General features: G+C 39.6%; 1 protein-coding gene across 12 annotated transcripts in view; it reads left to right on the top strand.

The window, feature by feature from the left end:
• Positions 1-238: 238 nt before the first annotated feature.
• LOC118161812 (poly(rC)-binding protein 3-like) overlaps positions 239-16,863 on the top strand; it is a 522,442-nt gene continuing 505,817 nt past the window's right edge. For 4 of the 12 annotated variants that reach the window (XM_035317460.1, XM_035317461.1, XM_035317459.1 and 1 more), the window contains exon 1: positions 239-767. The gene's annotated coding sequence lies outside the window, so the exon portion shown is untranslated. The remainder of the gene's footprint in view (positions 768-16,863) is intronic. The other 8 variants (XM_035317464.1, XM_035317465.1, XM_035317466.1 and 5 more) reach the window with 8 other exon arrangements.

Consider the following 16,863-nt stretch of genomic DNA (forward strand, 5'->3'; position numbering starts at 1 on the left):
GCTCCCCGACCCCAAGCGCCCCCTCCAGCTGCCTCCGACCCTCATCCCCCGCCCCCCGCCCAACTTTCGCGTCCCCACTACCCCAAAGCGGGGATGCTCGGCCAGCTCCTCCCGCACCCCAAACCCCTGCTGGCGGCGGGGGGCGCCCGCGGGCGGCGGCGGGAGCGCGGGCGCGGGGGCGGCCGGGGAGCGGCGGCGTGAACGCGGCTGCAGAGCCCCCCCCGGCCGGCAGCGGGGAGCAGGGAGCGGCAGCGCCGCAGCCTCCGGAGCCGGCCGAGGAGCGAGCCCCGAGAGAGCCCCGAGAGAGCCCCGGGAGAAGCCCCCCGGGGACGGGGGGGGGGCGACAGCACGGCGGCCAGAGGGGCCCCCCGCACGCTGCGCGGCCCCGCCGCTGCCGCTCGCTCGCCCCCGGCGAAGAGAAACCAAAGCGAGCGGCGGCACCGCCACACGCTCTCTCGCTCCCTCCTTCTCCTCCTCTTGGTGGTGGTGGTGTTTGGTTTTGTTTTTTTTTTTTGATTTTTTTTTTCGATTTTTTTTTTTCTTTTTCCGCGGGGATTCTCCGTTCTCCTCCCAGCCTGACTTGCACCTTCTTGATAATTTCTCTTCCCCCCCCCCCCCCCTTTTTTTTTTTTTTTTTTTTTTAATACTCTTCTCCCCGCTTCCGAACCCTGTGTCTGTGTGTTTCAATACTATCACAACCTCTGCTAAAAATAGATCTTTTATATACCCTTCCTCCTCTCTGACCCCATCCAACACCCCTTGTTAAGGTGAGTTGTGTCTTTTCATCACTTTTTTCCTTGTGTGTTGTTGTTTTGTTTTGTTTGTTGCTTTTTTTGTTTTTGTTTGTTTTTTCCTCTCCCCCCTTTAGGGCAGGTTTTAGGGAGGAGGGGATGTGGAGGAGAGGATTTCACGGGGAGCCAGGCATGTTTGCAAAGCCTTATTTTCCTTCTGCAGCCTCAGCATCGTTCCGGACTGCTCCTTATTACCCCAAGGATGTATCTGGCTGATGAAAGTGGGGAACTACTCTTCCTTAGCACTGCATGCTTGGAAGCCACAGCAACAGCAGGGGAAAAAAAAAAAAAAAAAAAAAAAAAAAGCTCTTTTTTTCCTTCATTCCCCCCCCACTACCCCTACCCCCCCATTCCCTCCTCCTTTCAGTGTTTGGTTTTCTTTCTTTCTTTCCTTATTTATTTATTTTTTCTTTTGGTGTGTGTGTGTGAGCTTGATTTCTGTTTTTAAGCAATTCGCAGGGGACTTGCAAAGAATTGCATGTGATGTAGGGGGGAGTGAGTGTGCACGTGTGTCTGAGTGCGTGCGTGTGCATGTGTGTGTGTGTGTGTGTGAAGTGCATTTGTATTTCATGTTTATGGGATGGGGAGTGATAAAGCTTCCACGCTGCCACTGTATACAGAGCGAGGAGCACGGCAGAGGCTGCTGATGGAGAAATCGGTCAGGGATGCAGGAAAAAAACACAGAGCTCTCGACAGAGTTCAGTCTCTTCTGCTCCAGGACATCTTTCTGTAGATGATCGCTAGCACTTTCAAGGTGCTGGCTCCCATTCCTCTCCTGCCTTCTCGACAGGGGATTGCCTAGAGGGGAAACTTCAGGGCTCACTCAAATTGCTGGCGTTTCTGTTCCTCCAGCAGCCCGAGACTCTGTTATTCCAGGGATAAGTGGGGAAAATAGAGCTGTGATCCAGAGCAAACGGATCGTTTGCCATTACGTATTAGCGTTCAGTACGAAAAAGAGAGATGAAGCGTTATTACTCTGGCCAGCCAGCAGAAGCTTTGCAGCCAGGTTTACTTTCCAGTTCCAAAGTTGTTTTAGCCTGTTTTTCTTTCTTCAGCTGTTCAGCTAACTGTTCCTATTGACAACAGAAATGTGTTTCTACAGTAAAACAGTCTGTTTGGAAGCTGCTGGGGAACAATTTATTATTCAGAGGCAATCAAGTAACTTATCTGTTTCATGGATTTCTCCCCAGTCTTTTAGTGTGCTTTCAACTATGTATTTTACCGACGTGTCTGAAGTGGGGTAGTATAGATTTTAGTTGCATTTTAACAAGGAGTTAAGGCATAACTTGCAGGGTGCCATTTGCAAAGTGTCACTTAATATAAAGCAAAATAACAGCCCCCTAGCTCTTTTTCATGGATTTTTCACATCTCTGTTGTTTGCTTCAAAACAAGCAGGTGATTTTTTATTATTATGATTATTATTTTTTAAGAACTTGGAGGGATAGCTGGCTGCACAGTGATGCACAGTTAGAGCTCAAAAATATAACACGTCTGACTGTGAAACTTGAATTTGTTTAGGAAATCTAATGGATCCAAAGTACATGGGAGATCACTTTATGTGCATAGTTTTCTAACAGGTTGGGTCATTTTTTGCATCTGAAACGGTAAAAAAGAATTTAAAAGGTTGCTATAACCTGTGCTTGGTGGCCCTAATACTGTATGGATACAGGAATATCTCAGTTGCCTGTCTAGTTAATGCAATCAAATACAACCAATCTCTCCACATGCTTTATAGATGACGTTCAACAACAGTGAGCAGTCATGGAAGTAGTCTGGTGCTCTCAAGAATCATTTTATCATTCCTTTTCTTCCGAGCCTAAATTAAAATATTTTACACAAGTTTGCCTTGGGATTTTCTTTCTGCTGGGGCTAGCTGATGTGAAAGCAGGAAGCATGCTTCCAGTGAGTTGTGCTGTTCTTAATGCCTGGTAGCGGAGAGGGAAGAACACCTGATGTGCTTTGTACGTGATCCCTGAAGGTATTCAGGAGTGAGGAAAAAGATGAAAACCAGCACAGTACAGTAGCAGCTTAAATAAGTAAATAAGGCTGATGCATGTTAGCTTGTCAGCTGCTGTTCTGCTGAAACCTGACTACTGGCTAAGCACATTTTCTTGGTAAGCACTGTGATGTGATAAAATCTTCTTGATTTGATGGAGTTTGCTGTTAGAATCACATGTGGCACAGGACATCTCTTGTTCTGATGATAAAAACCATGCCTCCTCGTTTTAATCTGGAGGAGGCTGAAATATCCACCACTCCTACTGAAGTTACTGGCAGTTACTTGTGTTCAGAAGTTGTCAGGATTTCTTTCTTAGGCATAGAAGGATTTAGGATGTTTCTAAAGGATACAATTGCCAACAGATCTATAATGTGTCATTTTGTTTAGATTTTACCTGGGGTGCAAATAGGATGTTTATAGGTAAATGCTTTATTTTACTGGAGGAATGCTAAAATGTGTCAGTAGACAGACAACTTTTGCATGTTTTTGTTTGTTTGTTTGTTTCTCTCATGGGGTTCTTAAGAGAATTCCCTCAGTATCCGTTAGCTGTTTGTGAAAAAGCAGTGTTTACTTGACAAGTGCAAGCGTTGAGTTCCTTATGCTAGTTGATTAGCTGTTGACATTGGTGAATGAATGGAATGTTGGTACCAAAAAAAAAAAAAAAGATTAATGCATTTCTTTATCATAACAGCTGAAAGACAAGCGCTTCCAGCTGGCTACAAAAATGCTCAAATAAAGGTTAATGTGGAGTTTGATCTGGTGGTTGTTCCCGGTGACGTGAGTGGCAGCACACCACCATTCAGGTTATTGTATCGTGTCGTAACCTGTGATGAAACTTGCCTTTAATTTATGTTTTGAGGCTTGGATAAAACTTTCATTGATTCACCTCTGAAGGTTTTCTTTCTCTTGAAACACGTCCTATAAAGCTGTGAACTGCAATAAGCAAAGTCATGGGAAGGGAGTTCAGAAGTCACTTTGACTTTGTGGAGCTTACCGCTATAAAAGTAAGGCAGGATTTGTCTCTATGAATTTGTTAACCATTGAAACAATTTCCTTTTCTTATGGTACTTTATTATTCTGTAACATCACCCTAAAATACTTGGTCAAGGAGTTTTTATTGTGTGCATGTTGCTCTTCCACAGCTGAAGACTGTGTGTGCTTGGTAGTGTCCTAACCTACAACTACCCATTAGTTTTGGTAGCAATTTGTTGCAGATCAAAACCGCTATTACATTCAGACATTTATTGAGGAAGCTATATTTATGTCAGATTTTCTTAATTTTTTAACAAAGGAAATGAAAACTGATGTAGCATTGTTTAGGACTTTTTGGGGCAGAGTGCTATGGTGTTATCTATAACCATGTAGACTGCAATGGGAATGTATGTTAAAAAAGCAGTAGCATAATCCATCTGAAATCAAATCAGTACAATTTTCTCTGCAAACCCCACCATTTTCACCAGTTTTAAATGGTACTATGCCTATGTTTTGATCTGCGTGTATATCTATTATTTAAAAATGTTATTTAAATGTATATTTATAATTTTAAAATGTTTAGAATGAGGCTACTTTATGCAAAGCTGACTTTATTTGTGTTTTGTCCGCTAGAAATACAGTTTTCATAAGAAACTTATATTTGTGCTGCACTTGCCTGCAAATGGAAGAAAATTAGTACTTTACTCCTGGGAACCATGTACAGCCAAAGCATCGAGTGGAGATCAGCACCACATGCAGTCACATTCCCAGTCTTGGTGGATGCAGACGAGTGTCAGCAGTGACAAGTGCTGGTGCATGGCTGGGGATGGAAGAGGCTGGCTCTTAGGGCAGGCAGAGCATCTAACTTACTGGTGCTGGAGTGGCTATGTGGTGCAAGGCTAATCTAGCAAGTGGCTTCCTCACCCTTAGCAGCAGTGAAACTCCCGTCTCAGTTTCCATTCAGCGATCTGCTTGGTTTTTCCTCCGTATTACAGTAGATAGGAAGGCTTAATTACAGGCTGGTAGTGCTACCACAGATCTCTAGTGACAACTGTTTGTAGGAGGTCAGATGGAAAGTAATTGTGGAGAGGAGGCTACTGCAATGGTGTTTCTTCTTTGCGTGTTATAATTTACACCAGTTTTCCTTGTATTTGTATACAGCTATTGTACCCTACTTGCCTGTGTAGGCTGGAGGCTGCTTTGTGTGGAGAAGGTGTTTGTAGGCAGCGGGTAAATAATATTATTGTTGCCCTTTTGGGATAACAGAATGTAACAGCTCCTGCTACGCCAGTCCCAACCTAATGAAGGACAGCTATGGCATTGCTGGCAAAATGTTTGACGTGACTAAGAGCTTTCTTGCTTTTTCATGATGGGAGCCACATTTCTAAGTGCAATCCAAAGGGATTACGCTCTTTTCAGAATGAAACTGTGTTAGTGAGTCCCCATGAGCAGTCTTGACCTGTTTGTGGCAGTCCGGTTAATTCCTGGATGAGGTAGGGTGGGCTTAGTTCCTCCAGTTGGGGCCACGGCTGTAGCTCCATGCTGGTAGCTGAGTAGCTATTCCAACAGCGCAGTGCTACCTACCAACCTACCCTACCAGTAACAAAATGTAAACTTTTTTTTTTTTTTTTTTTAAGGCACAATACATAACACACTATTGATTTCTGCTAACAGACAATGCTTTTAACAGGACGCGTGAATCCAGGCATTTTGATTATGGATCTGTTTACCTTTCCACATCCATGACTTTCTCATCTATGTTGTAGATATGTTTAAATACTGCAGATAATTAATAGATTGTAAGTTAGCAAAATGCTTATCTTCTGTAAATGAAAGATAAAATTCTTATTTTGTTCTTTCGTTTGTTTTGGGGGCATGGTTGGTTCTTAACTACACCTAATTTGGTTAACATCTGTCTTTTAGTTTGCTTAAAAATAGTTGCAAAAAGGTTTATTCTTATTAATTTTAATCAGTCTGTTTTGTGTGCTTTTTTAAAAGAAATAGTTTCATATTGAAGTTTTACAGTAGGCCACTGAGGCATGATGAAAACTAAATCCTCTTAATGACTGGTTGTCAGCATGCTTTGATTAATGTAAATGACATATATAGTGACAAGGTCTTTTTCAAACTCACTGGTAATTTGCATACAACAATATCTTTTATAATGAGTCATTTGGGGCTCCCATAGAGATTTTTTTTTCTTTTTGATCTACAGTGAAAGTTTAAATATTTTTTTTTAAAAAAGAGCAAATTAAAGCAGTTGGATTATTTGAGCTCCAGTACAATAAAACAGCCATGACTGTATAGTTCCCTTATCAGTCATACCATTGCCATATTTTCAACTGGGTGAGTTCAGCATAAAACATATCTACAAGCCAGCCATAGCAGTCTGGGGCAACACCTTTAGTTCATGATGGTTGCTTTAGTAATCCAAGTAGAACCAACACCAACACTTAGTGACATGGTGAATGGCAAGAGCATCGGCTGGGAAATAAATAGTGCCCTGAGGTGGGCTGAGAAGACCTCTGAGGAAAAGGGACAAAAAGTTTGACTTTCTAGAGCAGAAGTCAGCACGTAGCCATGAAGTATTTCTAAGCTTTGTTGCACATTAAGTACTGTACGTGACAAAATCTTAGCTACTCACTGGCAACACAGAATACTAATGAAATGTATCTCATCCAGCAGAAGCTGTAATGAGCAGAAAGAGAGAACTTTACAACTGTAATACTTGTGTTGCAAGTATTACAAGTATTCTTGGTTAAGAATGTGAGTGGTCCCTTCTACTGTTGTAATACTGATGGACAGGTATGTCCCATTTTAGCTGTGTAACTTCTGAAAAGGTTTATACCCCCTAAATTATATAATGAATGGGAGAGTAGCTTTACCCTAGGAAAACATGGAAATTCAAAGGGCTCATCTTTCACTTAACCATTGCAGGGGCACGGTCTGTGGCTTAGGAGTTCTTGTCACAGCCTCAACAACCATCTTCTTAGGTGGTCTTCCATGTAGTCCTAAAATGGGATAGTGCAATTAAGGTGGAATTCAGTAATTCCTGGGCATATGAAATTGTTCCTCAGTTTCAGTGCTTGCATAAGTGCTCGTAGAACAGTGACAATAGGGAAAGTATGAAGTATCATCATTTATTATTATCTCAGAAAAGCTCATCTTGTAGGAGATGCTCATGTTCCAGGCACCCTGCATCACTAGACTAAAATTCCTTGGCAGTATCACTGGTTTTCTGCAGCGCCTCACTGCTCAATTCTGTGGCAGTATTAAATGAACTGAATGTCCTTTCTAAAATCTGAACTCTAAAGAACATGCCAAATATTGGAACATATTAAATATATTATTTTTAAAAGATCGTGCAAATTTAAGGATTTTAGCCATATGTTTCTCAATGTCCATCCACGTGCAAGATTTTTTTTCTTTATTTGGATTTTCACCTAATACAAATATAGCTTGTGAAATCTAGAAGCAGATGAGTACTTCATGGGTAATACTTTACATGTCAGATAACTTACAGACATCAACTAATTAGCAATTACAGCAGCCCCCTTTGGGTTTTATACTACAAAGTTTAAGCTGTGGTAATAGTAAAATGTGAGGGAGCAGGAAAGGAGAATTAATTTTCCCTCTCCTTTTATAGTCAGCTTTCAAGGGTAATGTGGGAGAGAGACTAGGAAAGAAGAGTGGATTTTACTGTTCTTAGCCACCAGGTTAGTTTTAAGGCTCATTACTCTTTCTCAGTGGGGACCAGTGCCTGCATGAGTATTTTGAGGATAAGGGGTTGGCAGGTCCCCCTGCCTGGCAATACAGAAAAACCTGGGAAAGGGAAAATTTTGTGATTTTTTTTTTTTTTTTCAAGTCTGAAGGTAAAATCTGCAGTGCCATATGGCTAATATGGGTTCATCTACTCCTCTGAGATCTTTCCCGTGCGTATCGCAACGGCAAGCTCAGGATAGATCTTCAAGGCCAAAATCTTAACAGCAACTTCTAAATTTGCACCTCTGCTCACATTTTGCTTGTGTGTGACACCTGGGTGTGCAGCCTGGAGCTGCAGTGATGGGAGGCAGAATCAGGGATAGTAAAGCAGCTGGAATCAAGGAAAGGATTTAGCAAATGGGTAACAAGGTACATTTACGAGCAAAAATGTGCAAAGATAACTGGGGAGTATTTAAGAGAGAGGATAAAAGAGGGACAGACATTGCATGGGGCTGGAATTAGCAAGATTTAACAGAATGCAAGAAGTAGAAAACAGAAGACAAATATCAGAGATGGAGGCTAGAGTGCAGAAAGACAGCACAACTAAGGGTAGAAGGAGAAAGGGCCGGCTAAGAGGGGGCTGTACATATCAGTTAAAGTGTATTTTCAAGATCAGCTTGAGTTGATCAAAATTCATGCTACTGCTGGAAAGGGTGTCCTGCACACTCTGCCTTCCTGCCTCTGAATGATGTGTTGCAACTGGTAATATGAAAAAAGAAAAAATCATCCAGATCAGCTCCTTGATCCAGCTGACTAACTACTCCTATCAACACTACAGCAGCCTTCAGGCAAAGAGGCGGGGGGACCTAAAGAAGGGCAATGTAAAATTGACTGAAGCTGGTCACAAAACTGTGCTCCTGATCGATAAGTCCAGATGAGATTCAGAGTTGGAAATTATTTAGAAGAGAGTCTGGTTAGGGTAATACAGTGAAAGAGACAGTGAGCAGTTTAAATGGGTACAAAGAAAAAAAAAAAAAAAAAAGAATGCTGAAAACACTTAGGAGGCAAATTCAAGTGTAAATTTACAGAAGCCAGTATTTATGTTGCCTATGTTTTTAATTCAGAACCTGTAAGCATGCATGGTTACATGGTGTTTAGTTACATGATGAATCAGGGCTCCATCACAGGGAGAAAACCCTGTGACAGCTTGCCCAGAGGCAGGATCGCCAGGAATACCGTACCCTTCCATGGGGCTGCCTGGTCCCTGTGATCCCGTACAGCAGAGCAGAGCCTTCAACACGTGGCTGGCATCACCCTCACCCCACTGGATCACAAATAGCAAAATCCTGTCCTCAGCAGTCCCACTGGTGGCTCCACATTTCCCTCTCACAACCTTCATCCCTGTCTCCTTCATAGGCCCCAGCATATTTCAAATTGACTTGTACAGTTTCATTTATTTATTTTAAAATCTGATACTTATGGCTCTAAAACCAGAACACCTTTCTGACTCTGTTTGCCTCTTAAGTGCACCTGAAATGTGCTATACATGTACAGCATGTGTTAAACTTACTTTTAAATGGTAACTTATGCTTTATGTCTCTCTTGGAATAAAAAGAAAAAATATCAAAAAATGAAAAGGAACTCAGAATAAATTGCCATCATAGAAAAGGAGGAAAATATTAGAATACTTTTTGTAATAAATGAAACATAAAGCTCTTAGTGAAATCTTATTGGTTATCTTTTTAATGATTTTTTTTGAAGGTTAAAGAGGGCAATCATGCACAAATACGCACATACACAATCACACTACGGATTCTACTCTTGGAAGGAAAGGGATGAAACTGAACAGTGTAGCCATCACTGTAAGAAATAAGATGCTGAGATATGATGTAATGCTGTTTAGACTAGAGTAAAAGGCATATTTAAAAAACTTAGCTAGCTTATTTAAATAAAATATTTTAAAATTCTAAGAAATCACAAGTGCTAGCTGTTGATCTTTGATTTTACTTTGATCACGTTCTATGAGTTTTGGTGTCTTTTCGTAACATTTTAAAAATGCTTCTTTTTCTTCTTTTAAGTATACCTATAGAGAATTGCATACTCATAAGAAGATATGACTGATTCTTCTGGGTTATCCAGTTCAATCCCTTGCTCTTATATCCAAGATATCATATAATTCTTTTCATGTACTGATCAAACTCCTTCTTACAACTATTTAGGGATTATTTAGTTCCCATACTACTATTTGGAGTCTGTTTCAGAATTCTGGTTTCATTTCTCCTTAAATATATTCATGGCCTGCTTATATTACTTCGTGCTCCATCTGATCTTGCACTTGAGCTTCAATGGTCTTTTCTGCGCAGTGTTTATTACCCCAAAGAATACAGAAGTCCTGCCCACAGTCTTCCTGTGCAAGTCTTAAAAAAGCGAAGTTCTTGCATGACAGAGTTCAGTTAGGACTCCTAAATTATTATGGAATATGGTGTGAAGTTATATACAGTGGTGTTTTCATCATGCTCCTTGTTTGTGTGATGGCTAACCTTATACCAGGCCTTGGTATTGACCTTCAGAGTCTGATGTGTCAAGTGCCTAAGTCACATTTTTACTTGGGCGTAGGTTTTGTCTTCAGGTGCATAGTGCTCCACAGGGTTTTTGCAGACTCATTTTCATTTGGCTTGGTTCTGTTTTCTTACTATAAATAGTTTCAGTAAGACAGAAGCAATTTTTGTTTATAGTTTGAACAAGTCCCGTTTCTCTGCAGGATTAAATTTTAGTTGCTGAGAGTTGATGTTTTGACACTTAAACAAATCCAATATTCTAAACATTTATCTTACAAATAGGAGGTAGCCATTATGCTCTAAGCAAAATTATTTTTGAATCAGACTATCCAACAGTCCTAATCAAGAATGCATTAGATTTCATGTGGATTTACCATTTGTACTTATTTTGGAAGCCTAGAAATTAGTATAGCAAATTTTTATTCTGGATTCAGTTTTGATTTTAAAATTATAAGGAAAAGGAAGGTGTATGTTTTATTTCTGTTCCTTAAATTATAATATAAGCAGAGGACAGTAAATACAAGTGGCTGACCTTTTTACATTTCAATAATTTAATTGAAATGGCTTTGTTTTGAAAAGCAAAGGGTATTACTTCATAGTATTTCCAGTTTGCTTTTTGCTGCCTTTTTTTTTTTTTCTCCTGAAAAACAAAGGAGTAAAGTCATGAAACTGAAGCTTTGAAATCATTTGCAAATTTTAAAAGTACTTTCCTCCATGCATAAAATGTTCTAACCAACATTTCACAAGGAAGGGTGAATGCTCTGTAATTAGAGTGGTATGAATGTAGCTGTCTTTATTAAGTTCAGGTGTATGCAAACTAGTATATACATTACTGTGTTATACGAATAGATTAGTATTTAATGTGGATTTGTTGCATTTGCCATTAAAAGCAAAGAAACCGAAAACAAACAAACCAAAAGTAAACAGAAAAAAAAAACAATACCGTATTCCTTGTCTTCTCTCACCTTGATTCCTTTATGGAAAAGAGATAGTTTTGTTATTTATTAGATAAGAGATGCCATTTACTGTAGCATTTTTAAATACTACAATGCTGCAATACTCCTACAATGAGCAGTGTTTCAAACTCAGTAAAATCCCACAATGAATGGAGCAGCTGGAACCGTAACTCAGATTAGCTGCCCAGCACCAGACGCTTCTTTCTGCTTTCTCCTGTGCCTGTTGACATTTGCTTCCCCCACAGAATGACTTTATGCATGTTATTTGCAAGGTGTTAGTCAATTAGTAATGAGCTACCTTTCATCCTGGTGTAGGTGTTATCTTCAAGGAAAATGGTCTGTGTCACAGCATTAAGATTTATGTATACCTACATGGGTAAAATATGTCACTCACTCGATTTGTCCCATTTAACCTAATGGGGCTGCAGTATCTCATTTGAGTGTTTGTAGGAGTATGCTCTGAGTCATACTTGTCCTGCGGACCTGGGCATGGAAAGGATTCAAGATCTGTGTTGGGGACTAAACTGTCAGCATGTGCTTGCACAAAGATGGGGGCTGGGAAGAATATAGCCTGGAGTCCTTTGCAGTGGCTTTATTCAGAAAACCAAAATGTTTTTGCTTGTTGAAAAGAATGCAGCATTTCCCAGAATTGTTTGTGCACTATTATTTAAAAAGGAAAAATATATATATTTTGGATTAAAAAATAAACTACTGATCTGGCCAACGTTTTTTTTAATAATGTTTCATGACAATGTGTGACCTGTTTTCCTAGGATGCTTTGGACAGTTTTTTAATTTTCCTTTTTTTCCCCTCATATGCTGTTACTATGATAAGAATCAGTGCATAGGAACAATAACAAACCAAAACAAAACACACCTCAGAAATGTATAATAAAAAATACCCTTTGAGATCTTTGCACTTCCTTGGACAGCACAGGGTTTCTCTGCAGTTTTGATTGAGGTCCTGTCAAAATAGTTTTCAAACTGTGGTCAGCATCTCTACGGTTATTCATGCACTGCTTTTTAAGGGCCTGGAAAATAACTTGAGAAAGCCAACCCATTTATAAATAAGCTTCAGAGGAATTCTCACCTTCCTAAAAGTTTAGGTGCTCCATAAGTGAGGATGGAAAAAATAAAGAAAAAAGCACAAAAAGAAATGTGCTGGGTTAATGGAGCTGAAGCTAATAAAAGCAAAATTAAATATTTCCTGTTTTTTTGGGGTGTGTTGGGGGTGGGGAGAAGGGGTATAGCCCAAGGTTTACTCAACTTGAATTTCAGGAATCAGGTACTGGTAAGATTGGATGAGTACATGAAATGGGAAATACCAGCTATGGCCTATAATGGCATGCCAAACTTCTACATAGTAAAGATTGTTTGAAGTCTTTGAGCACTGAAAAACAGGTGGAATCTTCAGAGGCTTCCAGGCCTAATTGCTGCAACTCTGTCACCAATAGTGCTTGTATACCACAGCCTACTGAACAGAGATCCTGTTGAAGAAAGCTTTGAATTTACTTAAGAGAAGTTACCTGTGTCTTGAAATGTGATTAACTAAGCTTATCACATGAGAGGAAAACCCTACCTAGTGTGCTTTTAAAATAGTAGCTGTAGTTGCAGGTGAGTGATGTGCATGGAAAAAGGTGGAGAGGGCAATGGAGACTGCAAGTTTGTCCAAGCAGACAAAGCCACAGGAGATGACAGGTGGTGGAATCACCATCCCTGGGGGTATTCAAGGAAATGTTGGATGTGGGCCTTAGGGACGTGGTTTAGTGGGTGACATTGGTGGTAGGGGTATGGTTGGACCAGATGATGTTGAAGGTCTTTTACAACCTTAATGATTCTGTGATCCTATGACTAGCTTTTTGCTGTTTACCCTGCTTAATATTTTGCTCCATTGTACCAAATCTCACTTGCACGCTGATATGCAAACTTTCCGAGCAGCAGAGCCATGGTAGATGGGCCTCCTTGGCAGTGGAGGGACTCTATTCCTTCTGCTGAGGGAGGTTGCTGAAGGCCAGCCTGGCAATCCTGAGCTTGGATGGTCCTCAGGTGACTTCCGGCTAACATAAGTGCTTTCACACAGTGTAAAGACAGTGGAGTTCAATAATAAAGTGAGGAAGCAGTGGGATCATCTGACTGAAAACTTGGGCCTTGTGGAAAATCCCCCCTCTAACATGTTTCAGTTCCTAACCTCTGTTGATATTAAATGGAGTATTAATATATTCTGTCAATATTAATGCCAAGGACATCTCTGAAAATCCTGCTTACCTTCTGTCTTTGTGGGTATTAGATGTGGCTATTTTGAATAAGTGCACAGAATTACTGTTTTCAGACTGGTTTTCTAACAGGCTTATGTCAGTCTGCTTCTTGCTTCCCTTGGCTTGCCTTGAATAGCTTTTGGATCAGGTACATTTGCCAGAGGGCTGATTCTAGTTCCTAGAAACTTCTAGTTCTTAGAAGTTTATCAAAATATGTCCTTGATGGGTGAGGAGGACGCTGACCCCAAACGGGAGACTGCAGATTTACCATGATAGGCACCAGGCAAGACTTTTGACATGCTGCACCCATAGGAATCAGTGTCCACACCTTCTTGGACAGCTAAGACACTTGAAATCAACACAAATTTGTAGAAAAGTAAGCTTATTTTAATGCCCTCTCACTAACATTTTTGTGCACAATCTTGCTGTATGGCAACTATCCTAATTTTTCATGGTTACCCTGGGCATTTCGGAATGCTTGGCACTGTACGGATGTATCTTTTTCTGTAACTTTTGTCAGAATGGTGTTAATTTTCACTGTTGTTATGGCTTCTGGTGTGCTTTGAATTGTCATATATTTCACTAAATAGTTTATTTAAAATGCTTCTTTGAGGAGGCTGTTATTACGAGATTTGAACTGCGGAAGGTCTGAATGAAAAACAGCTTTCTTCTTTGTAGCCCTTTTTTGAGGGTGTCTTCTGACACATGAAACTTTCATTATACTTTAATTATTGATAGGAAGCATTTTCTTACCAGCATAGCACTTACACACAGTGAAATCACTTTTCAGAAGAAATTACTGCAAGCAATTTTTGGATGAGTTTCAGTTTTGCAAATAGCTTAGTTTTTCTTTCTCTTTGTTTTTTCTTAGTGTCCCATAAATTAAAGCACAAATGATAAGCAAGATCGTTATGCTGTCATGAATCACTCAAGTTCTAATGGCCTAATGCACTAAGCCTTAATTAGTAATATTGTATTTTTAAAATGACAATATTGTGAATGAAATCTGAACATGCCCTGTTTTATAACTGGGCTTCCCAGAATATATTAAATGGATTCCTCTTCTTGGTATGTTTTTAAATAATTGATATGGCCACTTCAAGCCCTTAGTAGACAAATGAATTATTGGCTGCTAGTGACAAAATTTGGTTTGGGCATAATAACTTCACAGAGACATGGCACTGCATACATCTGCTGCTCTAATTAGAAAGTTTGCCTAGGGTGCTTATATCAGAAAGAGTGGGAAAAAATAGTGCTGCACAATCTGTTGTAACAGAGCAATTCCTGCAAAATGTGACTTATACAAGATTTCTCATTAACCCTTTTACTTCTGCTAGAACACTCAGCTTCCATTTCAGTAAATTTTGTATGGGCAGTACTGTGTTGGCCTTATCTGATTGGGTTGCTACTTGGAAATACCATCATTATACTCCACATGTAGTGCATGAGTGTGTAGTCTACACTACACGCTTGTGTGTACTAACAGTGTGTAGTCCACACTTAAATATAAGTTTATTGCTCCAAGGTGCAAAAGACTGTATCTGGTCTGTTCTACAGAAGACTGGCCCTTGAGTCTCTCCAGCAGTGGAGAATAAGCCAGGGTACTGTGTTCCTTTATTCTAGCTAAGCCTTCACTTTATGCTCTTTTACAGAGGCAATACAAATCAGGAGTAATAGCGTAAAAAGAGTTCTCTTAGTCCAGTGATAGCCACACATTTTCTTGGGGAAACCTTGGGGAAACTGAGTTGGGGCCAAACTCAATTGCAGTGGGATGATGATCAAGAGCATCTCATCTAAACTGGGAGTATACAGCCCTTGAAACCAGGTCTCTTTTACTAGTTGGGCGGTATCTCATCCAATAAAACAGCACACAGGCTGCAGCCAAAATAAATAGCTGTGGTTATGAGGAGAATTAATCAGAAGCTTAAAAGTCAGAGTGGCTTTCATTTGCTTTCTTACTTTAAATTGGCAATTCACTGAATATTTCCAGGGAAAGGATCAATTTCAACAAATACCTGTTTTTATACACACAGCAAGAGTTTGTTGTCATGGAACTCTAATTCATTATAGATTTCTGGAGAAACCTGGTGGGCTTTGTGGAGAGAGTAGAGGACTAGGCCTTATTCGCCTTAAACCTCATTTATGTTAATAAGTAATTCTAGTACATAACACTTTAAGGGCCCTGAAAATAAAGTAAAATGGAATTTATTTTAAATAAATGGAAAGGAATTATCTCCAGAATGTTTGTGTTTCAGAGAAAGTCAAATGTGATCAACCACATGAAATTCCCTGTTATCAACCAATTGGAATGTTTCAAAGAGTAGATAAATGTCGTAAAGGCAAGTACAGGTGTTATAGGAGATGCAATTCTATATTGCATGTCGAATTATCTACTCATAAAGAGACAAAATAGCTCTTCAGGTTTATGAAAGCAAAATCTGATACAGAAATTGGAGAAATGCGGTAACCTGATGTGAAGGAATACTTCTGAGTATCTGTTGTATTTTTGTATTTTCCTTACTGATATCTTTACAAAGAGTCAGAAAGGGTGAAGCAGTATGATGGTGAGAGATACTGTATGTTTATAGAACATGCTGCCTGACATACATTGGGACTTGAATTTCTTTTACATGTTCAGGTTTTAGCTAATCCAAGTACTTAAGTATGTAATTAACTCTATTGTCACTGTGACTGTTAAGGTAGGCTGTTTTGAAGTATGGATATTGAAGGAGTTTTTTTTGAAGATCACAAATGATGATACCAGAGTGGTGTCTAGAATATGCATACATTAAAAAGTTTGTGGAAAAATAGCATCAGGTATTTCTCTTATTTTCATGAAATGTAGGAAATTTTCTACATAATGAAAAGGTAGTGTTTTTGTGCCATGATGTGGGAGGAATGAGAAAGGAATAGAAAAGAGGAACCTGCAGTTGTTATCATTCATTTGTTCCCCTAGCAGCAAACACTGAAAATCCAAGATATCTGGTTGAAATGATGAGAGACTTTAGATGACCTGGTGTTGAAATTAAATTTATTATTCCTGTAAGGAATTTTAAAGTTCTTAAAGTGTTCTAATTATGGGTATTAGAGGGTGCTTTTTTTTTTTTTGTTGTTGTTGTTGTTGTTTTAATTTTATTCTCCTCTAAACTCAAATTTATGGTTCTAGGGAGGATCTCATAAGGGAGCACTTTATAAAATTTCCTTCTTATCGGTCTAAATGAGTCTGCTTTTCAGGAATTTCTGTGGGACGTTAGCTTTTATGCAGTATGCTATGTTCATTTCTGGACTTCTGACATATATATTATTCACATTTTGTCTGGTGTTCAAGTTTCATCAATGATTTCACTGTCCAAAGAATAACATCGTTTTGAATAACATGCTTGTTCATGTTAGACACACACCAAGACTTCTTGCATATCTTTTCTAAATCCCTCTTGAAACATAAGTGAAGTTGAATTAATAAGAGAATGATGTTCCATCTTCAGCAACTGTGTACTTACTATAATCTGCAATTTTGATTTCCGCAGACAATCCCCAGACAATGGTACAAGACCAAAAGGATGTCAGGAGTTGTTTCTTACACTCAGAGAGAGTGTGTCCAGCAGAACAGTTTGGTTCCTTCACCTCTTTC

Source organism: Oxyura jamaicensis, chromosome 2 (genome assembly GCF_011077185.1).
Source record: "Oxyura jamaicensis isolate SHBP4307 breed ruddy duck chromosome 2, BPBGC_Ojam_1.0, whole genome shotgun sequence".
Lineage (NCBI taxonomy): Eukaryota > Metazoa > Chordata > Aves > Anseriformes > Anatidae > Oxyura > Oxyura jamaicensis.